The sequence below is a fragment of the Coenobita brevimanus genome, chromosome 14 (assembly GCF_032717465.1).
Source record: "Coenobita brevimanus isolate Jiangsu-jjx chromosome 14, ASM3271746v2, whole genome shotgun sequence".
NCBI lineage: Eukaryota > Metazoa > Arthropoda > Malacostraca > Decapoda > Coenobitidae > Coenobita > Coenobita brevimanus.
The window spans coordinates 31,492,647-31,515,672 of record NC_136967.1 but is presented as its reverse complement, the minus strand read 5'-3'; the positions used below and the strand labels follow the sequence as shown (position 1 = coordinate 31,515,672).

The window sequence follows — 23,026 nt, the reverse complement described above, 5'->3', positions numbered from 1 at the left end:
TTTTAAACACTGATGAGCTGACCTCGTAGTGTACGAGTTTCTACTAATAAAGTCCCACAGCCCTCAGGCCAACCTGATGCCTTAGTCTCCTGAACTCTTTTTAAGTCGACGTATGTCTTTTTCTAACGACCAAAATTCCACAGCAAGTCAGGAAGTGGACATATTGAGATATAGACTGTGAGAACAATCTATTTCGAGAGAGAGAGAGAGAGAGAGAGAGAGACTTGGAATGGTGAGAACAATGAGGAGAATCACTGATAAAAAAAAAAGTGAGTGAGAGGAGAAACTGAAGCAGAGAAGAGGAAAATACGCAGGTAAAAAAAATGAACAATGTTATAGAAGTGACACAGGGACGGATGCACGCACAGACACACACACACACACACACACACACACACACACACACACACACACACACACACACACACACACACACACACACACACACACACACACACACACACACACTTTCTGAAAATTTGTCGACCTATTTGTCTGTGCCTGTCTGTGTACTGTCCCTCCCCCCCACTCTCTCTCTCTGGATCCTTTGTCTCATCCCCAGTTTCCTTTTCCCTCCTTCCCCTTTCTTTATAGCTATCTGCCCAGTCCCTACCTTCCTCCCTCTCTCTTTCATTTCCTTCGTCTCTCTCCCTCTCTGTCACTCCCTCCTTACCTCACTCTTCTTTCTCCCTCCCTGTGTACTTTGTCTTACTTTTTGTCATCTGTCACATGTTACCTTTTTTCTTCCATTACTTTCTTCGTGTTTGGTTTCTTGTACTAAATCCATTTCCTTCACTGCATTCTTTCCCCAGTAATAACTGCATGCTCCTTTTTCTCTCTCCTTTCTCCGTCTCTCCCTGTCACCCGAAATCTCTTCTTTCAATCCGCTCTTCCCACTGTCTTTCCTTCTCTTCTTCCCTCTCCCTCCCCTTGTTTTCCCTTCTTAACATTCCACTCCTCTTTCTTGCCCTAAAAATTAACCTATTTTGTTCCCACCCATAATCTCTACTTTCTCTCCGCAAATTTCTCTAATTTCTCTCCCTCCCTTTATACTTGAATGTCATTCATTCTACTCAGCCTCAATGCTTTCGTCTTATCCTGCTTAGTTCTTTCCCTGCGTCCTTGCCAGAATAACACACTTTCTTCCTCCTCCCCGTTACCTTGTCTCCTTTTCTAATTTTTCTCATTATCGTTCTCAGTATTCCGTTCCGTAGCTCTCTTTCCCACTTTCTCCTTTTGTTATCCCTATTTCTATGTTTGCTCCATTCCCATTTTCTCTCAGATGTCTCCCATTTTGTTTCTACTTCCCTGTCTCCCGGCCTTTATTTTCACATCTTTTTCACATTCCTTTTCACACTGCTTGTATCTCATTTCACCTCTCACTGTCTCTTCTTCTTACTCTCTGTCTCTTAACTCTCGTTGTTCTCTCCTTGCCTCTCCCCTTTTTATTTTCTCCGTAACTGCCCTCTCATTTCTCATTTTTCCCCTCGCTCTCCCTCTCCGCCTGTCGCTCCCTGTCTTTTAACTCTCTCTCTCTCTCTCTCTCTCTCACACACACACACACACACACACACACACACACACACCGCTCGCTGGCTCAGTGGTAGCGTTCTCGTTTGCCATCTGGTAGACGGGAGTTCGAGCCTCGCTCAGGTTGTGAAAAGTTTCACTGACGAAGTGGGTGGTTACTGTCCCCCTTGAGCAAGGGGACGGGTGTGTGCCTGTGTGAAGGTCACAGCCTTGCCCTTAGATCGGACTATATGAGCTCTCAGCTCCCTTCCGGGAGGGTAAAAGCTGACGATCACGACCATCAAGTGATCCTGACCGACCCGGTGAATTACACACACACACACACACACACACACACACACGTGTAGTAAACCTTTTCCTAACTTGGTTTATGATATATACTGTACTATTCCTTTATTAGTTGTTCGGACTACACGTAATTTAGATGGTGCTTGAAGTACACAAACCCCTAGCTGGCTGTGAGCGAGATTATGGAGGGTACCGGGTGGAGTCATGGGGTCGGAGAGACAAGTGGGGGTGTTGGGTGGGAGTGTGGGACTATGAGGAGGGGAGGAGGGGATACCTCTCCATCGAGCAGTGTTACAAACACGGAAAAGGAAACGGACTTATTCCGACGTCTGTACGTTAAATACTTGGGTAGTGTGATGAGTAAGGATGGAGGTTTGGAGGGTGAAGTGCTTGAAAGAGTACAGGAGGGAAGAAAGGTTGCTGGTTCCTTGAAAGCAGTGATAAGAAGCAGGGAAGTGAGCATGGAAGTGAAAAAGTTACATGACAGTATTGTGATACCAACTCTAACGTATGAATGTGAAGCTTGGACGTTGCTGGAAGGACACAAGTCAAGAGTGATTTACAATTTTTTTTTTTTTTTTTTTATTGTGTAAGGTTTACATAATAAAAATTACACAAATGGCGCACCCCCTAGTAACACATACGTCGGGTGGATTGCCAAGAGTGAGAGCAGTGGAAATGAGTTATTTAAGAGGAGCCTGTGGAGTCACATGGAGAGACAGTCTGACGAATGACGATATAAAGGAGCGTTGTGGTGTGGATGTGGATGTGATAGGAAGCGTTAGGAGGAATACACTGAGGTGGTTTGGCCATGTGGAGAGGATGGAGGGTGAGATGGAGGGGGGAAGAGGGAGGGGGAGGCCGAGGATGAGATGGAGGGATGGGGTGGAGAGGTATATAAGAGAGGGGGGGGGTGAGTTGGGAGCGGGTCAGTGAAATGGCGGGGGACAGGGCGACGTGGAGGCGATTTGTTTGTGGCCACCCCGAACGGGATTGAGGCGTCTGGCAATAGATAGATAGATAGACTTTTTTTTTTTTTTTTTACATTCTGTCTGGAGGCTCCCTGTAATTTTAAAGTGCATCCTCTGCAGATAATAAAGAACAATCATTTGAAATTCCTCGCTTCTTTTGGTGACCCAAAGATCAACTTAAATTTATTGTTAAGCACCTCGTACGTCAGCTCTCGTTACGTGTCAATCGATTTCTTTTTATATGTTTACTGAAAGTAATTTTTTTCACTCATATGTGTCTTCTGAGTTTTGGTAATGAGAGGGTTTGTTTCCCAATAAATTTTGAGCACATTTGTGGATTTTGCATATATAACGATTTCGCCAAAAATACATTCATACAGCCATCACTCCAGTGAAATATTTTTCAACTACCTTTACAGCCAATGCTATCAATCGAAACTAATTCACCTTTAGTACTATCTTTTATCCGTGAGGTCAAGCCTAAGAAGAAGCCAATAGACTCATCGGAAATTAAAAATCCAATTAATTTCAACGTGAAAGACATAATAGCTCAGGTCGATGATACCGGAACGTGATATTTTTAGATCCATCATGAATAATAAATCTGCGTATATGAGGAACCAAGTAATGTTTATGAATCGTATATCTCAGTACGGCTATGTACTTAGTTTTTCCTTATAATGAATAGATGATTATCAATAAATCAGCAATTTTCTTGAAAACTCTTTATTGCCTTTGCAGTGGTTTTACCTTGGTAAATATGGATCATATCACACGAACCGGAAAATGGGGAAAATATTCCATATTTCATATTTGATCAGTAGGCTCAAGATGCCACTTTAAAGCCCTAGTGATGCACATAAGAATAACATCAGTTTCATATCTAAATTTCCAAGCTGTTTTCAAGTCTCGAATTAAAGGAAACTCTTTGGGCTTAAAACAATCGAATGGTAGACTTCTTTTCCTGTGAATCAATTTCATCCTATGTATTACGTCATTTAGCCTTGTTACTTTCTTTTTCGCCGCAGAATTCTCTGACCCTCAGAAATGATTTATGACATTTAGATACAACTGGGAATGTTTCCCAGCCAATTCAGAGTACATTTCTGGATATTGCATTATTAGTGTTCTAGCCCCCAATTATGCGGTTTTTAGCATTACTCAAATGATCCACTTCCTAACTTAAAGATCCATACAATCTTCAGACGACATTAATGCAGTTCAGTGTTCCTTAAACCTGCCTATTTTAGTAGCTGTCATGAATATTTAACGTTTTCGCCCTCAGTTATGAGGATTCTAACATCATTGAACCGACCGTATTCATAAGGTAAATATCTCAATAGTCAACAGACAACATCAGTACAGTCCAATAAGTGGTCCTTCAACCTGCATTTTTCGTACCTATCATGCATTTCACCTCTATGGGGATGTACAAAGTTAAAAATGGTATTTAATTTTATATATCGGTATTACAATAGTCTATTTACTTTCTGGTAAATATTCAAGGAGAAAGTCAAAACCTCATCAATATTCCTTCTCATCAGGTAACAGTTTTAAGATGTTTCACCTAAGGAAATGAGGCTTATTGTGTAACAGGAATCTTCATTATGTGCATTATTTTTTTTTTTCCATTGTCAAGAGGTTCGCTGTTATTGTACAGTGCATCTACTGCAAATAAAACAGAATACTCATTTGAAGTCTCTTGCTTGTTTCGGTTACCCAACCATCAATCGAAACTTACTGTTCTTAAATAACCTCATATGTCAGCTCTCTTTACATATCAATCGATTTCTTGTTATATGTTTCCTGAAAGTGCTTATTTTTTTTTTTAACTCTCAGAAATGTCTTCTGAATTTTGGTAAGAATAGACTGTGTTTCCCAATCAATTTTGAACACATTTGTGGAAAATGTATTTTTAACGATTTCGCCAAAAATACGTTCATACAAGAATCACTCCAGTGAAATAGTTTTGATGTACCCCCAGAGCCAATGCAATCGCCCATAACTAAATCTCCTTTGGAACTACCCTTTATCAGAGAAGTCAAGCCTAAAAAGAAATCAATGTACTCATCGGTAATTAAAAATCCAATTAATCGCAACGTGGAAGACACAATAGTTCAGGTCGACGATACTGCAATCTGATTTTTTGAGGCCCATCATAAACAATAAATCTACATATATGAGGAATCATCTATTGTTTATAAATTGTATATCTTAGTACGGCTATGTATTTAGTTTTTTCTTATACTGCATATATGATAAATAAGCGATTTTCTTTTCAACTATTCATCGACTTTCGAAGTTGTCTTACCTTAGTAAATATAGATCATGATATTGCACTAACCAGCATATAGGGAAAATATTCCATATTTTATATTTGATCACTCGGCTCAAGATGCCACCACAAAGCCCTAGTGATGCACATAAATATAACAAATTTCTAAGCCGTATTCACGTCTCTAATGAAAGGAAACTGCTTGGGCTTAACACCCTCAAATGGCAGATTTCTTTTCCTGTGAATCAGTTTCATCCTACGTATTACTTCATTTAGCTTTGTTACTGATTTTTTTTTCTCCACGGAATTCTCTGACGCTCAGAAATCACTTAGGACATTTAGATACAACTGGGAATGTTTCCAAGCCAATTTAGAGGATATTTGTGAAAGTTGCATTTATAGTGTTTTCGCCAACAATTATCTGGGTTTTAGCATTACTCAAATGATCCTCTTCCTAACGTAAAGAGCCAAGAAATCTCCAGACGACTTAAATTGCTTTTAAGGCAGTGCTCCTTCAACTTACCTTTTTTCATAGCTGCCGTGCATATTTAGCGTTTTTTTCCCTCCGTTATGCAGTTTTTAGCATCACTCAACCAACCGGCTTCCTAACGTAAATATCCCAACAATCACCAGACGACACAAGTACAGTTCAATCAGTGTTCTTTCAGCCTCCAATTTTTGTAGCTGTCATGCACTTTACGTCTACGGAAATGAGGCATAAAGTTATGAATGGTAATTAATTATATATATATCGGTATTGCGATAATGTGTTTACTTTCTCGTAAAAATTCATAGGTGAAGTCAAAATCTCATCAATATTCCTTCTCATGAGGTAACAGTTTTGAGATGTTTTACATAAGGTGGAACACGAATCTTCATTATCTGTAATTATTCTTTCCTTTCATTTTTTTTTTCGTTTTACATTCAGTCACGAGTCTCGCTGCAATTTTCAAGTGCATCTCCTGCAGATAAAAATGAATACTCATTTCACGTTTCTCGCTTCTTTCGGTGAATCCCACATCAATTGAAACACTATTCTTAAGAACCTCATATGTCAGCTCTCTTTACGTGTCACTCGATTTCATGGTATATGTTTACTGAAAGTGATTTTCTTTTTTACCCTCAGAATTGTCTTCTGAGTTTTGGTAATAATATGGCGTGTTTCCCAATAAATTGTGATTACATTTGTGGAAGTTGCATATTTAACGATCTCGCCAAGAAATATGTTCATACAGCCATCACTCCAGTGAAATACTTTTGAACTACTCCCACAGTGAATGCTATAAGCCGTAATTAATTCACCTTTGGTACTCCCTTTTAACCGTGAAATCAAACCTAAAAAGAAGCAAGAGACTCATCGGAAGTTAAAAATCCAATAAATCTCAACGAGGAAGACGATATTTCAACTTGATTTTTTTTAGACCCACCATGAATACTAAATCCGCTTATATAAATTGTATATCTCAATCCAGATATGTACTTAGTTTTTCCTAACAATGCATAGATCATTATCAATAAATCAGCGACTTTCTTGTAAACTATTTATTGCCTTTCGCAGTGGTTTTACCTTGGTAAATATGGATCATGATATCACACGAACCGTTATACGGCGACAATATTCCATAATTTATATTTGATCACTAGGCTCAAGATACCATATAAAAGCCCTACTAATGCACATAAAAAAAAAAAAACATGACATTTCTAAGCTGTTTTCACGTCTCTGATGAAAGGAAAATCTTTGGGCTTGAAACCCTCAAATAGCAGAATTTTTTTCCCTGTGAATTAATTTCTTCCTACGGATTACGTCATTTAGCATTCTCTGACCCTCAGAATGATTTATGAAACTTAGAAACACCTGTGAGTGTTTCCCAGCTAATTTCCAGTACATCTGTGGATATTGCCTTTTTAATGTTTTCGCCTCCAATTATTCGGATTTTAGGATTACTCAAATTGTCGTCCTAACGTAAAGATCCAAACAATCTCCAGGCGACATTAATGCCGTTCAGTCAGTGATCCTTCATTTTCAATTTTTTTCTAGCTGTCATGCACATTTAGAGTTTTCGCCCTCACTTATCCGGTTTTTAGCATCAATCAAACGACTGTCTTCCTAACGTAAATATCTCAACAATCAAAGGACGACAGTACAGATCAATCAGTGTTCCTTCAACATTGCATTTTTTGGAGCTGCCATGCACTTTACGTCTTCAGAGATGTAGTATAAAGTTATAAACGGTAATTAATTATATATATCAGTATTGGGATAGTGTATTTACTTTCTCGTAAAAATTCATATGTAATGTCAAAATCTCATCAATATTTCATCATCTCATGAGCTAACGGTTTTCACATATTTTACCCAAGGAAATGTGGCTTGTGGTGGAACACGAATCTTCATTATGTGTAATTTCTCTCTTTTTTTTTTTTTTTTATTATTCTGTCTTGAGGCTCCCTGTAATTTTAAAGTGCATCCTCTGCAGATAATAAAAAACTCATTTGAAGTTTCTCGCTACTTTTGGTGACCCAAACATTAACTGAAACTTATTGTTCTTAAGCACCTCATATGTCAGCTCTCGTTACGTGTCAATCGATGTGTTGTTATACGTTTACAGAAAGAATTTTTTTTTTTTTTTAACTCGGATGTGCCTTCTGAGTTTTGCAAATAAGAGGGTTTGATTCCCAATCAATTTTGAGCACATTTGTGGATTTTGCATATATAACGATTTTGCAAAAAATTCGTTCATACAGCCATCACTCCAGTGAAATATTTTTGAACTGCCCTTATAGCCAATGCTATCAACCGAAACTAATTCACCTTTGGTACTATCTTTTATCCGTGAAGTCAAGCCTAAAAAGAAGCCAATAGACTCATCGGAAATTAAAAATCCAATTAATCTCAACGTGGAAGACACAATACTGTAACCTGATTTTTTAAGCCCCAGCATAAACATTAAATCTACATATATGATGAATCATCTATTGTTTATACATTGTATATGTTAGTACGGCAATGTATTTAGTTGTCTCTAATAATCCATATATGATAACAAATATGAGATTTTCTTTTAAACTATTTATTGCCTTTCGGAGTCGTCTTACCTTGGTAAATATAGATCATGATATCGCACTAACCGGCATACGGGGAAAATATTCCATATTTCATATTTGATCAGTAGGCTCAAGATGCCACTTTAAAGCCCTAGTGATGCACATAAAATTAACATCAGATCTCTAAGCTGTTTTTATTTCTCGAATGAAAGGAAACTCTTTGTGCTTAAAACCTTCATATGAAAGATTTCTTTTCCTGTGCATCAATTTCATCCTAAGTATTACTTCATTTAGCCATGTTACTGATTTTGTTTTTCCTCCACGGAATTCTCTGACTCTTAGAAATAATTTATGCAATTTAGATATAACTGGAAGTGATTCCCAGCCAGTTTAGAGTACATTTGTGAAAGTTGCATTTTTAGTGTTCTCGCCCCCAAGCATGAAGTTTTTAGCATTACTCAAATGACCGTCTTCCTAACGTAAAGATCCAAACAATCTCCAGTCGATATTAATGCAGTTGAGTCAAGGTTCCTTCAACTTGCCTTTTCTTGTAGCTGTCATGAATATTTAGCGTTTTCGCCCTCAGTTATGCGGTTTTCAGCATCACTCAAACGACCGTTTTCCTAACGTAGATATCCAACAATCAACAGACGACATCAGTACAGATCAGTGTTCCTTCAACCTGCATTTTCTGTAGCTGTCACGCACTTTATGTCTAGGGAGATGAGCTATCAAGCTATAAAGGGTAATTAATTATATATATATATCGATTGCGATAGTTTATTTTATCATAAAAATTCATAGGTGGTCAAAATATCATCAAGATTCCTTCTCATGAGGTAACAGTTTTGAGATGATTTACATAAGGATTAGTTGCTTGTTGTGGAGCACGATTTTTCATTGTGCAATTATTCTTTCCTTTCTTTTTACATTCAGTCAGGAAGCTCGCTGTAATTTTAAAGTCCACCTTCTGCATATACAGTAATAAAGAATACTCATTTCAAGTTTCTCGATTGTTTTGGTGACCCCCACATCAATTAAAGCATAGTCCCTAAGCAGCTCAGATATCAGCTCTCTCTAAGTGTCACTCGATTTCTTGTTATATATTTACTGAAAGCGATTTTCCCTTTTAACCTCAGAAGTGTATTCTGTTTTGGTAAAAATAGTGTTTTTCAATCATTTTTGAGTACATTTGTGGAATTTCTGTATTTAACGATCTAACCAAGAAATACGTTCATACAGCCATCACTCCAGTGAAATAATTTGAACTTATCCCCCAGCGAATACTATGAGCCGTAATTTAACTCACCATTGGTAATCCCTCTTATCCGTTAAGTCAAGCCTAAAAAGAAGCCAAGAGACACATCGGAAATTAAAAATCCACTTAATCTAAACATGGAAGATACAATAGTTCAGGTCGACGATACTTCAACTTGATTTTTTTAAACCTATAATGAATACTAAATCTGCGTCTATGAGGAAACAAGTCATGTTTATAAATTATATCTCAATACGCCTATGTACACCCGCGAACCAAAGTTTCGGTACCCCCCTCGATGGAAGGAAGTGGAAGTCAGGGTTAGAGAGAGGGCAGGTGAACGGACAACCCTGAGTGGTACTTTGGAACTGAGCTACGAGGCGAATAGTGAGAAACCTAATGACACTGGATTCGAAACATTTCCATGCTATTCACATGCAAGACATTATGCGTTCGTAACATACATACTGTAACATATAACAGACTACTATGTTATCATGGTGTCCTGTGATACTGACCTATCTGTTTCGGATCCTCATCACACAAATAAAGCACCGAGCCACTTGTATATAAGTTGCAACGTCATTATAACTGCAGTCATAATTTTTGTGAATGTTATCTCTGGATTGTATATAGCTATAATATAGAATGATTGTGAATTTAATGTTGATTCTCACAGTAGTTGTGCGGATGGTTATATTTGTGGCAATTATTTTATGTAGACGACTAAACCACATTGTGATGGACAGCGGAGAGCATTCGCCAATAATTTACTATAACCAAATGAAATTAGATGCAAACAACACAAAATATTATGAGAACGAAGACAGCTGTGGTCCTGCTCCGCCTTGTTATCAAGGCCTTAACTATGGCATCACCTCATACGTGCATTATTTTCCTTCAGTCTCTGCCTCTTATTACTCTTACTTCCCGGTATCCTCTTACTGCGAGTCGTCATATTCCTTGGAGGGTTTCTTGTCGTCCGGTCCTGTAACCCGTACTGCATTACATTATTCCTCGCATCATCACTCCCAAACAAACAACGTTAGCCCAAGACTTCTGAATCTGTTAGTACCATTATTGCCACTGCTACTACTATTCCCCCTTTCCCCATTGTGTCTACTGCAATTCCCTTCACAGTACTACTACTGCTACTCCTATTACTACTCCACTATAAATGTGTATAATAATACATATGATTGTCCTTATGTCTGTGCATCTGTTAATCATATTGTCCCTGTCCCACCGTCGACATCTCGTCACTGACCCGGCTCCGTTACCCCAGTTGCACCCCACCCCCCTCTCTCCCACCCACCATGAGCTCTACTCCTCCCCCACTCCGAACCATTTTACCCCTCACCTCCTTCTTGGGCCACCAGGCCTGTTGTTCACCTTTTACCTGTGAATATACGTGGCATGTATTAATAAGAATAATTATAAAATTGACAGCAACAACATACATCTGCAGTATTCCAAACATTACATAATTATAAAAGTCGCAGACCCAAACGTGCCTATATTACGGAGCTCTGATATATTAACCACAGAACCGACCACAGACCGTTTCTATCACTGCCACTGGACCTTACCTGTAGCACTTCACCATAGTAATACAACCCACTGAAGTCCTCTGTGGGATCACTACACGTTTGGGAAAAATAACAGCGCAGAACATGCCTACAACCCATTAAAATACACCTGTGACGTTTCACTGACATCCATTAAATTGCCTAGAAGTTAGCGGACAAACAAACACACGGCTGGACATAGACTGAGGCCGAATGTCTCTCATCGGTATATGACAGCCTGACAAAACTATTACGGTCCTGCTTTGTAGGTGTCATCATCTATCTATCTATCTATATACCTAGGCTGCTTCCCCCAAGGAAAGGGAGGTAGCCGAGACAGGACGACTCACTCTCCATTTACTCATCCATTCAAACACATTCATTCGCATCTTAGCCCCAAAGGGGAGAACGGACAGATCCTCACCGCACCACACCGCACAAGGGTCAACTGGGCAATGCAATCAGTGACATCCGCAGCAGGGCCCGACAGCAGAACTGGTTTACCCCTGCCACATCATAACAGACCCATCCCCTTACCCGCACCTGACCTGACTAGCTGATCAGACCAAATGCGGGAGAATATCCCCTCAGGGCTGCGTCATCACTTATTCATTCACAATTTCTCTCCATTTATTTCTGTCACGCACAGCCACTCTTCCTTGCTCAACAGACATCCCTCTCGCATCCAGCGCTCTCTTCACACTGTCCATCCATCCTATTCGTGGTCTTCCTCTCAGCCTTACACCTCTCACATCAGATCTAGTTATCTTTTTCACCAATCGCTCATTATCCATTCTCTCCATATGCCCAAACCATTGCAACACCCTCTGCTCAACTCTACCAGCCATCTCCCGAACAACTCCAGTTCTCCTTCGCACTTCATCATTTCGCACCCGATCCATACGCGTCACTCCACATAATCATCATAGTTATAATAATAATAATAATAATAATAATAATAATAGTAATAGTAGTAGTAGCAGTAGTAGTAGTAATAGTAGTAGTAGCAGTAGTAGTAGTAATAGTAGTAGTACTAGTACTAGTAGTAGTAGTAGTAGTAGTAGTAATCACATGTTAATATCCATGATACAGAGGAGGACAAACACCATAATCTCCCTGACAAAACAAATGAAAACAGCTGACAAAACCAAACAGTGCCATAATATGCTGTAATCGTAGGGTTATAGTAATACTAAATTAATGTTTGACCGCAACCCAACCTTCTGTCATGGCATTGCGTCGACATATGCTATTCCGGTGTGTGTCCTTCTCAGTATCGTGCCTAATAACATGTGATTAAATATTATTATTATTATTATTATTATTATTATTATTATTATTACTGTGATGACACCTGCAATGCAGGATCACAATTGTTTTGTCAGGTCGTTACATACCGATGCGAGACATTCTGCTTCTGTTTGTCTGTGTCCAGTCGTTTGTTTGTTTGTCCACTATCTTCTCCTAGGCGTTTTGATGGATGTCAGTGAAACATCATATGCTTATTTCAGTAGTTTGTAGGCATGTTGTGCAGTTATTTTTCCCAAACACGTGTAGCGATCTCACAGAGGACTACAGTGGGTTGTATTACCATGGTGAAGTGCTATAGGGAAGGTGCAATGGTAATGATAAGAACTGTCTGTGGTCGGTTTTGTGGTTAATATATCAGTGCTCCGTAAGATAAGCACGTTTGGGTCTACAGTTATTAAGTTTAATGTTAGGAACACTACAGTACACATCTACGATGTTTTTGTTATTATATTATTTATCGCCTACCTTTAGAAGGCGGAGCGATCATGTTTTTAACTGCATCTGTGTGTGTGTGTGTGTGTGTGTGTGTGTGTGTGTGTGTGTGTGTGTGTGTGTATGTTCCTATTATATCTCATGAACGGCTTGAGCTATCAACATGAAGCCTTCAGTGTATCAAGATATGGCCAAAATCTTGGAGGAATTCGAAAATGGCAACTCGGGGTCAGAGTCAAGGTCACCAAACTAACTGCTAAAGGTCAACTAGTTTTTATTGCCTGCCTTAATCACCATTAAATCTCATGAATGGCTTGAGCTATCAATATAAAACCTTCATGGTATCAAAATATGGCCTAAAGTTTGGACTTGGCAAACAGAATATTTTAGAGGGCGATTACCGTTTAGCTCTCAAATGCCTTCTTTTTTTATTATTAATGCAAGTCACGTGTATTCACCGGTAAAGGGTGAACAACAGGCCTTCTGGCCCAAGGATGAGGTGAAGGGTAATGTGGTGTCGGAGTGGGGAAGGAGTAGAATCCATGGTGGGTGGGAACTGGAGTAGCGGTGCCGGGTCAGTGACGAGTTTTCGACAGTGGGACAGGGACAATATGATTAACAGATACACAGACATAAGGACAATCATATTTATTATTATACAGATTTATAGTGGAGTAGTAATAGGAGCAGCAGTAGTAGTACTGTGAAGGGAATTGCAGTAGACAATGGGAAAGGGGGAATAGTAGTGGCAGTGGCAATAATGGTATTAACAGATTCAGCAGTCTTGGGCTAACGTTGTTTGGGAGTGATGATGCGAGAAATAATGTAATGCAGTACGGGTTACAGGACCGGACGACAAGAAACCCTCCAAGGAATATGACGACTCGCAGTAAGAGGATACCGGGAAGTAAGAGTAATAAGAGGCAGAGACTGAAGGAAAATAATGCACGTATGAGGTGATGCCATAGTTAAGGCCTTGATAACAAGGCGGAGCAGGATACCACAGCTGTGTCTTCGTTGTCTCAATATTTTGTGTTGTTTGCATCTAATTTCATCTGGTTATAGTAAATTATTGGCGAATGCTCTCCGCTGTCCATCACAAGTGGTTTAGTCGTCCACATAAAATAATTGCCACATATATAACCATCCGCACAACTACTGTGAGAATCAACATTAAATTCACAATCATTCTATATTATAGCTATATACAATCCAGGGATAACATTCACAAAAATTATGACTGCAGTTATAATGACAAGTTGCAACTTATGTACAAGTGGCTCGGTGCTTTATTTGTGTGATGAGGATCCGAAACAGATGGGTCAGTATCACAGGACACCATGATAACATAGTAGTCTATGTTATATGTTACAGTATGTATGTTACGAACGCATAATGTCTTGCATGTGAATAGCATGGAAATGTTTCGAATCCAGTGTCATTAGGTTTCTCACTATTCGCCTCGTAGCTCAGTTCCAAAGTACCACTCACGGTTATCCCTCTCTCTAACCCCGACTTCCACTTCCTTCCATCGAGGGGGGTACCGAAACTTTGGTTCGCTGGTGTACTTAGTTTTTCCTAATAATGCACAAATGATTATCAATAAATGAGCGATTTTCTTGGACACTATTGTTTATCGCAGTGGTTTTACCTTGGTAAATATGGATAATATCACACGAACCGGCATACGGCAATAATATTCCATATCTCATATATGATCACTCGGCTCAAGATGCCACTTTAAAGCCTTAGTGATGCACATAAAAATAAGATCAGTTTTATCTCTAATTTTCAAAGTTGTTTTCACGTCTCGAATGAAAGGAAACTCATTGGGCTTAAAATCCTCAAATGGCAGAATTCTTTTCCTGTGAATCAGTTTAAACCTACCTATTACGTCATTTAGCCTTTTTACTTTTCTCTCGTCACGGAATTCTCTGACCCTCAGAAATGATGTATGAAACTTACATAAAACTAGGAGTGTTTCCCAGTCAATTTCCAGTACATTTGCGGAAGTTGCATTTTTAGTGTTTTCGCCCCCAATTATGCGGTTTTTAGCATTACTCAAATGATCCTCTCCCTATCGTAAAGATCCAACCTATCTCCAGACATTGATGCAGATTAGTCAAGTGTTCCTTCAGTGTGCCTCTTTCTGTAGCTGTCACGCATATTTAGCGTTTTCTCCCTTAGTTATTCGGATTTTAGCATCACTCAAACGACCGTATTCCAACGTAAATATCCAAGCAATCAACAAACGACATCAGTTCCGTTCAGTGTTCCTTCAACCTGCATTTTTTGTAGCTGTCTTGCACTTTAAGTCTACGGAGATGAGGTATAAGGTTATAAATGGTAATTTATTACAGTATATATATCTGTATTGCGATAGCGTATTTACTTTCTCGTAAAAATTCACAGGTGAAAGTCAAAATCTCATCAATATTCCTTCTCATCAGGTAACAGTTATTACATGTTTCACCTAAGGAAATGTGGCTTATAGTGTGACAGGAACCTTCATTATGTGCAATTATTATTATTATTATTATTATTTTTTTTTTACACTCAGTCAGGAGACTCACTGGAATTTTAAAGAGCATCTACTGCGGAAGAAAAAAAATACACGTTTGAAGTTTCTCGCTTGTTTCGGTGACTCAAACATCAGTCGAAACTTACTGTTCCTAAGCACCTCATGTCACCTGTCTTTACGTGTCAATCGATGGCTTGTTTGCTGAAAGTGATTATTTTTTTACCCTCAGATGTCTTCTGAGTTTTGTTAATAATAGGGTGTGTGTCCCAATCAATTTTGAGTACATTTGTTGAAGTTGCATATTTACCGATCTCGCCAAAAATACTTTCATATAAGCATCACTCCAGTGAAATAGTTTTTAACTACCCCCAAAGCGAATGCTATCAGCCATACTAATTTACCTTTGTTACTCCCTTTTATCCGTGAAGTGAAGACTCATTGGAAATTAAAAATCCAACATCAACATCTTAAAGACAGTACTTCAGGTCGACGAGACTGCTACCTGATTTCTTCTAAACCCATCATGAAGAAGAAATCTACGGATATTAGGAATGATCTACTGTTTATAAACTGTATATCTCAGTACGGCAATGCAGTTAATTTTTTCTAATGCATATATGATAATAAATAAGCAATTATCTTGTAAACTATTCATTGCCTTTCGGAGTGATTTTACCTTGGTAAATATGGATCATGATATCACAGGAACCAGCATACGGTGAAAATATTCCATATTTTATATTTGATCACTCGGCTCAAGATGCCACTGTACTAGTGATGCACATAAAAATATCAAATTTCTAAGCTGTTTTCACGTCTCTAATGAAAGGAAACTCTTTGGGCTTAAAAGTCTAAAATGGCAGAATTCTTTTCCTGTTAATCAATTTCATCCTATGTTTCATTCATTCATTCATTGCCAGACGCCTTGTATCCCAAACGGGGTGGCCAAGGGCTCAGAGTTAATTGTTTTACAGGGAGGGGCACTAATCCTCCACCAACCCCACATGACACGTAGGGAGAACGTTATGCCAACAGCATCTGGTGTTCCCAGGCGGTCACCCATCCAAGTACTAACCAGACCCAAAGTTGCTTAACTTCGCTGATCGGACGGGAAACGTGTACTCAACGTGGTATGTATTACCTCATTTAGCCTTGTTACTGATTTTTTTTTCTCTGCGGAATTCTCTGACCCTCAAAAATGATTTACGAAATTTAGATAGAAAAGGGAGTGTTTCCAAGTCAATTTGAAGTACATTTATAGAAGTTTTTTTAATGTTCTCGCCCTCAATTATGCGGTTTTTAGCATTACTCAAATGACCTTCTTACTATCGCAAAGATCCAAACAATCTCCAGACTACATTTATGCAGTTCAATCGGTGTTTCTTCAACTTGCCTTTTTTTGTAGCTGACATGCATACTATATTTAGCGTTTTCCACCTCACTTATCCGGTTTTTAGCATCACTCAAACGACCGTCTTCCTAATGTAAATATCCCTACAATCAACAGACATCAGTACCATTTAGTATTCATTCAATCTGCATTTTTTTTGTAGCTCTCATGCAGTTTACGTCTACGGAGTATATATAAAGTTATAAATGGTAATTAATTACATATATCGGTATTGCGATAGTGTATTTATTTTCTACTAAAAATTCATAGTTGAGGTCAAAATCTCATCAGCATTCCTTTTTATGAGATACAGTTTTAATATGTTTTACCTAAGGAAATGTTGCTTGTGGTGGAGAACGAACCTTCATTATGTGCAATTATAATTATTATTTTTTTTTAACTCACGAGGCTTGCGGTAATTTAAAAGTGCATCTACTGCAGGTAATAAAGAATTCACATTTGAAGTTCCTCGTTCGTATCTGTGGCCAGCACGACATGTCAGTTCACTTTGCCAATCGATTTCTTGTTATATGTTTCATGATAGTGATTTTTTTCTTTTAAATCTCAGAAGTGTGTTCTGAGTTTTGGTAATAATAGGGTGTGTTTCCCAATCAGTTTTGAGTACATTGGTGGAATCTGCATATGTAACGATTTCGCCAAAAATACGTTCATACAGCCATCACACCAGTGAAATAGGTTTGATCTACCCCCACAGCCAATGCCATCAGCCGTAACTAATTCACCTTTGGTACTACCCTTTATCCGTGAGGTCAAGCCTTAAAAAAGCCAATAGACTCATCGGAAATTAAAAATCCAATCATCTCAACATGGAAAACATAACAGTTCAGGTCGACGATAATTGCTACCTGATTTTTTTGGACCCATCATGAACAATAATTCTGCGTATATGAGGAACCAAGTAATGTTTATAAATTGTATATTTCAGTACGGCTATGTACTTAGTTTTTCCTAATAATACATATATGATTATCAATAAATAAATGATCTTCCTGTAAACTATTTATTGCGATCATGATATCACACGAACGGGGAAAAAATTCCATATTTCATATTTGATCACTAAGCTCAAGATCCCACTTCAAAGCCCTAGTGATGCACATAAAAATATTAGTTTTATCTCTAAATTTCCAAATTGTTTTCACGTCTCAAATCAAAGGAAACTCTTTGTGATTAAAACCCTGAAATGGCAGAATTATTTTCCTGTGAATTTCATCCCACATATAACGTCATTTAGCTTTGTTGCTTTGTTTCTCGACACGCAATTCTCTGACCCTCAGACATGATTTATGAAATTTGGATACAACTGGAAGCGATTCCCAGCCAATTTACAGTACATTTGTTGAAGTTGTATTTTTAGTGTTTTCGCCCCCGGTGATGCGGTTTTTAGCATTGCTCATATGATCCTCTTCCTAACGTAAAGATCCAAATAATCTCCAAACGACATTAATGCAGTACAGTGTTCGTTCAACATGCCTATTTTTGTAGCTGTCTTGGATATTTAGCTTTTTCGTTCTCATTCATGTGGATTTTAGCATCACTCAAACGACCGTATTTCTAACGTAAATATCCCAACAATCAACAGACGACATCAGTACATTTAATAATTGCTCTTTGAACATGCATTTTTTGTAGATGTCATGCACTTTACTTCTAAGTAGATGAGGTATAAAGATATAAATGGTAATTAATTCAATATATCGGTATTGCGATGGTGTATTTACTTTCTCGTAAAAATTCATAGGTGAAAGTCATCAATATTTCTTCTCATCGGGTAACAGTTTTGAGGTTTCACCTAAGGAAATGTGGCTTATAGTGTAACTGGATCCTTCATTATGTGCAATTATTATCATTATTTTTTTTTACGGTCAGTCAGGAGGCTCGCTGTAATTTTAAAATGCATCTACTGCAAATAAAATAAGAATACACATTTGAAGTTTTTCGCTTGTTTCAGTGACCCAAACATCAGGAGGCAAAATTTTACTCCACGCTAAGTTTGATCGCGTGGCATTCTATGTGACATAGAGAGACCAGGCTGAGTAAAACTATAGCTTCAGTATGGTGTTTGCTCTGTGGGTGAGAGGTATGTGCTTGGTGCTGTGACTATTAGTGTGGGCGATAGGAGTGCACTGGGGTAAAATTTCATCCCCGTACGTATGCGTGTACAATTATGGTCAGCCATGGATTTTTTTTTGTTTCCCATTTAATATTACGTTTTCATTTTTTTATTTTTTTATTTAGAGATGGAAATGAAAGATCAACCATTATACTTTCAAATGACACATTAGGTTTATAAAAAACTGAGAATAACTGTTATGCGGGATGTTTTTAGTCCGACTCGCCCTAAAAACGCCCGCGACTGAGCGGGGTCCTCTTTCCGGACCGGAAATAAAGCACCCACAAAGGAACAGGGCATAAAAACTAGGCAGTACACCTTAACACATCCATTGTCTTAGTTCAGTACAGTTACAATATAGAAACAAAGTTACAGGATATGATTTAGACAGGTTTACAGAGTTAGCTTCTCAATACAATGTGTACACACAGCACAGGCAGAGAGTGGGGATTTTCAGTTATACACCGATGGTGGGTCATAAATATACAATGCCCGTATTATGGCTATAGGCAGAGAGTGGAGATTTTCAGTTATACACCGATGGTGGGTTATAAACACACAATGCCCGTATAATGGCTATAGGCAGAGAGTGGGGATTTTCAGTTATACACCGATGGTGGGTTATAAATACACAATGCCCGTATTATTGCTATAGGCAGAGAGTGGGGATTTTCAGTTATACACCGATGTTGGGTTATAAATACACAATGCCCGTATTATTGCTATAGGCAGAGACTGGGGATTTTCAGTTATACACCGATGGTGGGTTATAAATACACAATGCCCGTATTATGGCTATAGGCAGAGAGTGGGGATTTTCAGTTATACACCGATGGTGGGTTATAAATACACAATGCCCTTATTATGGCTGTAGGCAGAACTAGCATTTAATAGTCTAAGCCAGATGCACTAGGAGTAAAAAGGGCCATGAGTCGAGAGAGTGAATGTTACTATAACTTGTCAGGGTGCGAGTCGCGACACTCGGGATAGTCAGTCGCGGGGACACTGTGAACAGGTTTCTGGTTTTTCTTAGCGCACTCCTGGTTTTGACCCACTCTTTCTGTACGTCTCTGTGCCCGTGTTCACTAGTCTTTTCTGTTCTGCCTGGATATTCGTCTCACTGTGTCAATTTATATTATTCTGGGCTCACTCTTTCACTGTCACTGTTCATTCCCGTCTCTGTGGTTTTTAAGACACACGAGATGCGTTGAAATCACTACTCGCCCTTGTTTTCTGGGCTCAACACAGGAGGCGCTCGGGCGTGGGAGGGGGGCTCTACTGGGGAGCCCTCCTGTAGGAGACAGTGCACCTCCTGCAGGGGTGTCACTGCCCGGGCCTTCTTCGTCAGGGGGGTGCAGGGAGGCTCTCCCGTCTGGGGGCTTCGACCTGGGAGGAGTCCTTCGTGCTGGAGCCTCGTCGGTGGGGTGCAGGGAGGCCCTCCCATCTGGGGGCCTCGACCTGAAGGTCGGCCCTCGGGGCTGGGGCCGAACAGCCGCAGGAGGCAGCCCTGTCACCTCTTACTCTGGGCGGAGGGCCGTTGGGGAGTGGAGCCCAAGCGGCCCGGCTCTGAGGCCGGCTGGTCTGGCCTGAAAGCCCGGATACTGCGGCCGCCAGTAGGGTGGGGCACCATCAGGGGTAGACTGCGGCACCTCTTCCGTCGGGCGTCCGTCAGGGACCGGGACCGACCAGAGGTAGGCTGCAGGACCGTCAAAGGACCACGCCACCACTCTGGCAGCACCTCCAGGGAACCACATCTGGAGGGAGTAAGCAGCCGAGAGATGAAAGGCCGGCCGCACAAGGGACCTCCTTCTCCTGGAGAACCCCAGGAATCGCAGATGAAGGGCGTACAGTGGCCGCTCCTTCCCCTACACGTACAGTGGCCGTTCAGGCGGTTCTGCAATTCCTAAGGTCCACAGCTGAAGGGCGTACAGTGGCCGTTGTGGCGGTGCTGCTCCCGAAGGAGGAAGAGGCAGATGAGGGGCGTACAATTGCCGTTACCGCGGGTCTACCTGCCCAATGGGAAGTAACTGAAGGGCGTACAGTGGCCGCTCTTTCCCCGGCACGTATAGTGGCCGTTACCGCAGTGTTACTCCCATAGGAGGAGGAGGTAGTGGATGAGGGGTGTACAGTGGCCACTCCCTCCCCGGCACGTACAGTGGCCTTTATCGCGGTTCCACTCCTCCTTCCTTTGTCAGTTGGATTGCGCTCAATAACTAACACTCTGAGGCCCTCTCCACATATGGTCGTAGCTGAAGGGCGTACAGTGGCCTCTCCTTCCCCCACACAGACAGTGGCCATTATGGCGGTGCTACAGGGGGAAACAACTGAGGGGTGCACAGTGGCAGCTCCCTCCCCGGTACATACAATGGCCGTTACCTCGGTGTTGTCTGGGACTGAATCTGGCTCAGTCCCACCCCGAACCTGGTGAAAGCTGCCCCACCCACAGGGTCGTGTCTTCTCCCGGCGTAGCTTCCGTCAGACAGGTTGGGTGAAAGAGGGGCTCAGGACAGAGGAACACCAGTGCCCTTCTTGCTCCGGGTCGGCCTCTCGCTGATCCGGCCCTCCATGGTGTCCTCCTGGGGTGGTGGTGAGGCTGCGGCTCGGTGGTAGGGTGGGGGGTGACGGGGTGGTCAGTCCGGCGGAGGCGGGTATTTTACCACCTTCCGTGGTCGAGAAGTCACGGCCCCGTGACTGGAGGTGGTATGTTGTGGTGGTGGAAGTCTGGTGGGCCGGTTGAGATGTTGGAGAAGGATGGTCCAATGGCAGGTGCGAGGTTTGGCTCCTGGTGGGGGTTGAGAGTGAGGCATAGGGACGATGGTTGGGTGGTCTGGCGTAGGGGCCAGAGGAGCTGGTGTGTCACCCTTATTTTGAATTCTGTCATGGGGGCGCCGTAGTACCCTCTCAATCTTCATCTCTGATGGTGGTGCTTGGTGCAGGGGCAGAAGCTGTATGCTGGCGAGTGAGGAGATCTTGGGGTTTATATGGGGGATGGTTTGGTGGGAGGAGCATTGTCCTTTGGGAAATTGGGAATTGAGAAGTTTCCACCTTGCTTGATGGAGGGGGAGGGTGATGGTGGTGGTGTTTGGGGTGTGGGTGGCATGTGTTGGGGAGTGAGGAGCAGGATGGGGAGGAGATGGAGGTGTGGGGGTGTATCTAGAAGGTGGGTGGGAGAGGCGTCCTGATCTGGTGATCATGGTGGTGAGGGTGGGCATAGGTGAAGGTGGTTGGGCACGTGGTGGTGTTGGGGTGTTACTGAGGTTGGGGGAGGTCGTGGGCGGTGGTGTGGCGCGTCATGTGTAGTGAGAATGGTCAGTGGGTAAAGGGGAGGAAGTGGTTGTGTGGGTGGTGTGTGCGAGAGGTGGTGTAGATGCACGTGGTGGGCTGGGGGGCGGTGTGGTGGGAGTGGTGGTGCATGGGGTGGGGTGAGGGGGGTGGGTGGTAGGATGCAGGGGTGCGATGATGTTGGACATGAACTGTGTTGGCTGGTGGGGGATGGGTGGAGTGGTGGGTGCCGTGGGTGGTGTTGGAGGTGGGTGTGGAGGAGACAGTAGGGTGGGAGTAGGAGAGGCATGGAGAACTGTTGGTGGTGGGGGGATTGGGGTCGGAGAGAGGGGGCGGTGTATTGAAGGTTGGAGTGGGGGGAGGTGGCATAACTGTGGGTGAGGTGGATGGGGGGGGTAGGAGGAGTGGTGAAGGGCAGCCCTTGGGGCTGGGGTCGAACAGCCACAGGAGGCGGGCCTGTCGCCTCTTACTCCGGGCGGAGGGCCATGGGGGAGTGGAGCCCAAGCGGCCCGGCTCTGGGGCAGGCTGGTCCAGCCAGGGAGCCCGGATACTGCGGCCGCCTGTAGGGTGGGGAGCTGTCAGGGGTAGACGCCGTCAGGCGTCCGTCAGGGACCTGGACCGACCAGGGGTAGGCGGCAGGACCGTCACAGGACCACGTCACCACTCCTGCAGCACTTCCGGGGAATCATACATGAAGGGAGAAAGTAAAGTGCGTCCCACGCAGCCGAGAAGTGAAAGGCCGGCTGCACAAGGGACCTCCTTCTCCTGGAGGACCCCAGGAATTGAAGATGGGCTGCTCCCTCCCCGGCATGTACAGTGGCCGTTACCGCGGGTCTGCCTGCCCAACGGGAAGTAACTGAAGGGCGTACAGTGGCTGCTCCTTCCCAAGCACGTACAGTGGCCGTTACCACGATGTTAATCCCGTAGGAGGAGGAAGTAGTGGATGGGGGGCATACAGTGGCCGCTCCCTCCCCGACACATACAGTGGCCATTATCGCAGTTCCACTCCTTCCTTTGC

The 23,026-nt window shown here is 41.8% G+C and overlaps 1 pseudogene; it reads right to left on the bottom strand.

The window, feature by feature from the left end:
• Nucleotides 1-16,228: 16,228 nt before the first annotated feature.
• Nucleotides 16,229-16,344, bottom strand: LOC145390488 (5S ribosomal RNA; annotated as a pseudogene).
• Nucleotides 16,345-23,026: the final 6,682 nt, after the last annotated feature.